The sequence below is a fragment of the Colossoma macropomum genome, unplaced genomic scaffold (assembly GCF_904425465.1).
Source record: "Colossoma macropomum unplaced genomic scaffold, Colossoma_macropomum, whole genome shotgun sequence".
Taxonomy (NCBI): Eukaryota; Metazoa; Chordata; class Actinopteri; order Characiformes; family Serrasalmidae; genus Colossoma; species Colossoma macropomum.
This window is the reverse complement of record NW_023494786.1, coordinates 26,995,914-27,003,142: the sequence shown is the minus strand read 5'-3', so window position 1 is coordinate 27,003,142 and position 7,229 is coordinate 26,995,914.

Here is a 7,229-nt window from a genome sequence, read left to right as displayed (position 1 = left end):
TGATGACTGGATTTTAATAAAATTGTTTTAGGGCAAAACCTTACCTCAAAACATTGTCTCAGGAGGCAGCATATTCATAACCATTTCATGTATTAACCTTCTGTCGGAGCTTCTAGAAGCATTATTGACTCTTTGGACATCTGGTTCCTATCGCCACCACTGTGAACAATCAAGACTTAATCAGTTTCTCTATAGCAGAACATTTCACATGAAACCACTGAACTGACTTTATATCTCCAGAAGCAGAAAAATCCTTTTTATTATTTTATTCTTTTTGCTGAGTTGATGATACTACCACATTTAAACACAAGGAGGCAGAAAAAACCCATGTATTTGTCTCTGCCGTTCAGATGATTCATTTCACTTAATACAGTCACAGACTGAGAGACACTGCTTCTTCAGACTGTGGCAAACATAATAACATATAATAAGTTAATCTGTAATCTCAGAAGAATTAAATTGCCGCTGTGTGTGGGCGCATTTTTTGTAGTCTGTGGTTGCTGGCTTTTGTCAGGCTTGTTGTTTAGCGGAGCCAAGCCAGACAAATAATTCCTTTCTTTCGTCAAGGCAGCTGTCATGTCCCATAAAAGTTAATATGCATGTTATACATTCAGACATATTTAGCTTCCTAAAATACTGAATCCACACCATGGCACTTTGGCACTTTACTCCATATAGCAGTCTGGCCTTTTTTTCCCTCTCAAAATTGAGGAGCAACCCCATAATCTACAGCCTTTGCAAAAAAAATGTCTCAAAAAAACACCGACATGCCACTTTGGAGTCCGCAGTCTCAGTTAACTGCCACTGTTGGCTTCTTTCCTCAGTTTTTCAGTCTAGCATCTATTATCTCGTTTTAGGGAAAACACTGTTCTATTCTAAGCAGTGGATCCCTCTGTGATGAAAACAGCAAAAACCCTGATTTGCAGGATCATATCGCCCACATTCCAAAGTTGACTTGGCAGAAGTGTCTGCCTGAGCTCAGCTCTGAAAATACTTGTGGCCCCAGTGAAACAGTGCTCCCCGGCTGGTTACGTTTTATTCATATTATGTTTTCCACACAATGCGCAGTCAGGATTCAGGTAGCGATCATGAAACATGGTTTATGATACAGTGCTGTCGGAAGAAAACCTCGTATCTCCATTTTTGTTGTTCTTCAGTTTTTGACATAATTTGAAAATACTTTTTACCCTTTACATTCTGTGCAAATTTCATGATGAATGGACTAAAGAAAAGAAGAAATGACCCAAAATGACTTGGAAAGAAGTCTGGTTACGTTGACTTACATTAAAAGTAAAGTAGTTTTTTTCCTTCTTCTGTAAAGTTACCATTTTGGAGATATGATGTTTTCTTCCAACAGCAGCGATATATTTGTGCCTGTGTGCCTGTAGTGAATACTGAAAGCTTTGTTTGCACAAAGCACACCAGTTTAAAATTCTTATTGTTATTGTAAGCAACCACTAGAGGGCAGATTTTGTCTTATGAGGCAAGATGGAGCATTTTTTTCCCTTCCAGCTTTCTTGTTCTCTACTTTTCTTCATTTTGATGCATGATTTGGATTGTTTTCAATAGCTTTTCAGCAGCTTTTCAGTTCTCTGAAGCAGAGGCTGATTTTTGTCCATAATACTGTTTTTTCATACAATGCATGACTGATGTGATTAGTAATTTCTTGTATTGAATTTCATGCAAATATCTTCAGTCAAATTTGAACTTTTCCAGTTATAAATCGTGTGCTCGGGTAGAGGCTTTCCAACGGTTCAGGAACAAGACGAACCCTAATAGTCTTTCTCCTAACCAAAAGCCAAAAGCTCTTTTCATCCTGTTTGAGCTGCCTTAATCCATGCACTTAGTCCAGCCACTGACTGTCCTCTCCCATGGCTCTGCTGAATGGGGGCTGAAATGGTAAAGGCAGTGTGGGGGGTTGGGGTTGTAGGAGGCTGAAATAGGGCTCTGGCAATGGGGAGACACTCGATAGTTTCCCCATCCGCCCTGCAGTCCCACAGTACTGAACGAATTAAGTATGGCGCATGGATCCCAAAGCTGCGATTTAAGTTTCTTATCTCTGACTGCCTCTTCAGGAACTGTAACCTGAGCACTTAACAGCTGCTGTAAACCAGTGTTATAAAAACACCAGGCCTGATTCATTTACCCTGAAAAACAAAGTTATTAAAATCTGAAAGGTGTGTAAATGTAATGCATAGCGCTGCTGTCACAACAAAACCTCATATCTCCAAAATGATTAACTTTACAGGCGAAGGAAAAAGTAAAAAGCCAATGGAACCAGATGTTTTTCCAAGTCGTTTTGGATCGTTTCTGTTTGTCCATTCATCATCAAATGTAGACGCAATGTAAAGGACAACAGTGATTTTCAAATTATGTCAAAAACTGAGAAACGAATGGACAAAAATGAAGATACTAGGTTTTGTTCCCACAGCAGCGATTTACTGTTAAAGACTTACTGACCTATAAATTATATCTTAAAAGCAGAAGATATAGTTTTGTTTTTCCTCTGATGAATCGGCTTAGTCTAATTAATTCAACAATGACTGCGTTTACGTGCACTCAATAATCCGATAACTGCAGAAAATCAGATTTATTCAGTAATCCAATCAACATGTTTACATGCACTTGAGTAATCAGATAATGGGAAACTCCGGGTCTACATGAGTCAGGCAGTAATCAGACGACGTGACGTAAACATAATGTAAAACTCAAACTTCATGCTGCGGCTTTTTTTTAAACATTGCCCCACTTTACCTGAAAATATGAACTTAAATCATCTAGAAGACGAAGAATATTCAGATTCTTTATTTCGTGTTTGGTTTCGGCGCTGCTCCAACAGTGTTTTGCTGTGTCTTGCGACATCCACCATCTGTTCTCGCGCAGACTGAGAAATCCGATAGAAATGGAAATATGAGTTTACATGCACTGAGAAATCTGATTACTGAGCTAAAATCCAGCTCTCTTTATCTGATTTCTTAATCGGATTTCTAGATCTAAGTATGGTGTTTACGTGACCATTTGAAAAATCGGATAACTGCAGAAATCCAATTATGATCGGATTATTGAGTGCATGTATACGCACTCAATGGTTTGGCCAAAAATCAAATGTGCATACACCTTTGCTCCAAATTTAGTCATTCAACTTAGAGATGTAGCTACAAAGCTAATGTAACTAACCAGTAATAGAGACATACAGCCACCAGTTAGTGTTGTCCAAACTTCATAACTAAAGCAGGCTGTATACGTCAAACTACACAAGAGCTAAATGAAATCAAACTACCGCCAAACAAGCTGTCGTAATTTACATGAACTTTTTTTATGTCTTTCGCCCTCCGCACAGCTACCTCTGCGCATAACGGCAACCATATGATGTGGACCGGTCACAGTAAGGAGGAAGTCTCAGAACAAATGATGATGTGGTCAGGAGCCAGTGCACAATCCACCATACAAACTCAAATCACTGCTATTATCAGTTCATGGCCCAGTTCATTCAGACTTGGAGTGATGGTAAAGTCATATTTAAACAGGTTTCCCCTTAACCCAAATGTAGTCAGTCAGTCATGTTTGCCATCTCAGGTTTAGTTTTGCACTGGAACTACAAACCTAACGTCGCTAACAAGTAAAAGAACCTTATAGCCACCAGTTAGCATTGCGCAAACTGCCTGCCTGAGTCATCACACTTGCTTTAAATCACTGAGCTGTTAAGTTTGAACACACAGCTCATAGCTCTACACACATTAAAATGATGGTTCTTCAAGGGTTCTTTAGTAAAGAAAATGGTTCTGTATGGAAATGTAAACACTTAAAGAACCCTTTGCATGATAAAGTGTTCTTTGTACCGTGAAAGCGTTCTTCAGATTGGTGGAGAATGTGCTGTAGATGGTTCTGTATAGAAGCTTTTTGAAAAGCATTCTATATAGCATCAAAAAGGGTTCTTTTGTTTTCTATTGTTACAAGCTTGACATCTAAACAATAGAAGAACCCTTTTCAAAAAGGTTCTATATAGAACCATCTACAGCACATTGTCCACCAATCTGAAGAACCCTTTTGTGATGCAAAGAACCATGCAAATTATGCATAGGATTCTTTGAATGTTCATGGTTCTATATAGGTTGGTTCTATATGGTTTCTTTACTAAAGAACACTTGAAGAACCGTCATTTTTAAGAGTGTAGGGCAAATCTAAAGAAGCAAATTTCAGACAAAACATGTCTTTTGCATTAAGGAGAAAATTGTGTACGTTTTTGGCCAAACTATCATTTCAGTGTCTGTTCAGTGAGCAAGAATGTATGAATTTGCGTCCAAAACCACAAACTACTAAACTATACGTTCTAATGAATGAACTGCCAATGATGATATACTTTGTTGACGTGGTAGTAGGTGGTTTTGGATGCAGCCTGAGTCTTCTGTCATACAACAACTAAACAATGATGATAAAACTTGCTCCTGTGCTTCATCAACTGAATTTCCCATCAAGGACGAGACCTTACTGCTGTCGTAATCAATAACCCTCAGCTATAAAGATGAAGCTCTTGGATTTGCTTTTGATTAAGCCTGTTTCCCCGTGTGCTCTTGACCTTGCTTAGTTTCTGTTTACACAGGAGCCCACGGGCCATCCTCTTACTCTGTCTCCCTTTATTTAATTTCCATCACTCCCCGGCCGACTCTCCGTTGCACCTCTTCCTCTCCAGCTTTTGCACGCTTTTGGTGGAAACGAGCTTCACAGGCAGTTGACCTTGTAGATCCACCACCTGAGGTCTGGCCCAGCAGAGCCTGCAGAATGACCCTTGGGCTGACCCTGCTGTAAATCTCGTTGCTTTCTCTCAGCCTGCCCCTTCTTTAATCTCATGAACATTTGTGGGGAATGGTGTTGGGAAATGTTTTCTTGGGATTAGGAGTTTGGGGGTTGGAGGCCGGTTTAGTTTAACGATCCGAATTTCGTTTCCAACCTGGATAAGCCTCTCATTTGATTCACTTGCAAGGAAGTGGTTTATTAATGAGCCATGGACTTTGATAAAAATATGGGTCTGAGGGTCTGAACGTACTGGAAATCGTGGTCTGCTGCTGTTTTGAGGAGAATGAACTGGAACAAGTAACTCAACCATCTTCTTCTTGTCCTGTGAATGTTTTACTGAGTTCTTGTTCATTTTTTGCATGTCTTTTTACTTCCTGTTGTGTTAAAATATTGCTTACATTTACATTTGCAGCATTTAGGAGACACTCTTATCCAAAGTGACTTTCAAAGTGCTTTGTTATCCACTGAGAGAATGTAGCCTTAGCTAGCACAAATATGCTATAGCCTTAAGAGCCCCCTGATCTAAGATACTGCCAGAACCAAGTCAGCACTGATACCCAGGTAGGAAGATACAGGAAATTAGACGTTTTATGTACAAGACATTTTGATAAGTGCAAGATTAGTGTTCATTTTAAAGCTTTGCAAAAAGATGGTGTCTTGTGAAGGGCCTGGGTTCGATTCCTCAGCTGGGCAGCCAGGGTCCTTTCTGTGTGGAGTTTCATGTTCTCCCAGTAGCTGTGTGGGTTTCCTCTGTTTCCATTGTCCTCCCACAGTCCAAAGACATGCAGTCAGGCCAATTGTGTTGGTCGTCCTCTAGTCCTTCATCAGTGGTCACAGGACGCTGCCCACAGGACGCTGTTGGCTGGATATTTTTGGTTGGTGGACTATTCTCAGTCCAGCAGTGACACTGAGGTGTTTAGAAACTCCAGCAGCACTGCTATGTCTGATCCACTCAGACCAGCGCAACACACACTAACACACCACCACCACGTCAGTGTTACTGCAGTGCTGAGAATGATCCACCACCAGGCTGAGAGTCCATGGGGGTCCTGACCACTGAAGAACAAGGTAAAAGAGGGCTAACAAAGTATGCGGAGAAACAGATGGACTACAGTCTGTAAGTGTAGAACTACAAAGTGCACCTATATAGTAAGTGGAGCTGATAAAATGGACAGTGAGCATAGAAACAAGGAGGTGGTCATAATGTTACGCCTGATCGGTGTAGGTATAAACTGATGCCTGCTTTCCGTTAAAATGGAGAAAGTGGGACCAAGATTCCCTCTGGGTTTCTCTTGTTCGCCCTCAACAGAAGCTCTGTCCCAAACCCACTCTTTTCTGGTTCACTTTCCCAGCCTTTTCCTCTGTAACTTAATTAAGTATTCCCTATATTCTGTGGGCGAGGACCTTGGTCATTGTTTAGGCTTATGAAGCCATTCAGACGTAGAATCAGAGCGTGACATTGAATGAGTTTCACGTATGAGTGGTGGGATAAGCGCTGTTCTCCTTCATAAGCTCTGAAAGTATAGCAAGCTTTCCATCAGTGTACCACATCGCATAGATAAAACAACCAGGTCTCCAATGACTTTTGTCTTTTAATCTTGGACTTCGGACACTTTCAGTCCATTTTATGCCGTTTGAATCTTGATTCCCCTTGTTCACCTCACTATCTGGGCTGCATTTCGTTTGACGTTATTTTCTTTGTCTCAACATCAAATTTTTAATGTGTTTTTAACAATATAACTGTGTTTTTCCTACATTCATAAAAGTAAAGGTTCCTAAGTGGTTCTTGGTATAGAACCTTCACATTCTCTCATTTACAAAACTTTAAAGGCTCTTGAGAGAAGTTGTTGTTGTTGTTGTTGTTGTTCTTCTTCTTCTTGTTCTTGTTCTTGTTCTTGTTCTTCTTCTTGTTCTTCTTGTTCTTCTTGTTCTTCTTCTTGTTCTTCTTGTTCTTCTTCTTCTTCTTCTTCTTCTCCCTCTTCTTCTCCTCCTCCTCCTTCTTCTTCTCCCTCTTCTTCTCCTTCTTCTTCTTCTTCTTCTTCTTCTTCTTATTCTCCTCCTTCTTCTCCTTCTTCTTCCTCTTCTTCTCCCTCTTATTTCCCTTCTTCCTCTTCTTCTTCTCCTCTTTCTTCTCCTTCCTCTTCTTCTCCCTCTTCTTTCTCCTCTTCTTCTCCTCCTTCTTCTTCTTCTTCTTCTTCTTCTTCTCCCTCTTCCTTCTTCTCCTTCCTCTTCCTTCTTATTCTCCCTCTTCTTTCCCTTCTTCTTCTTCTTCTTCTTGGAACCTGTTTTTTAAGTCAGTGAGTCAGTGTCATGTGGTCACGTTCCCTGTGTAAAAAAGATTTTTTGGATGCAGTGTCTTCTCTTACCCTCCACAGTCAACATCTGAAACGTTCCTACACGTCCTTGATCAGTAAGTGACCTCATATCTTCAACAG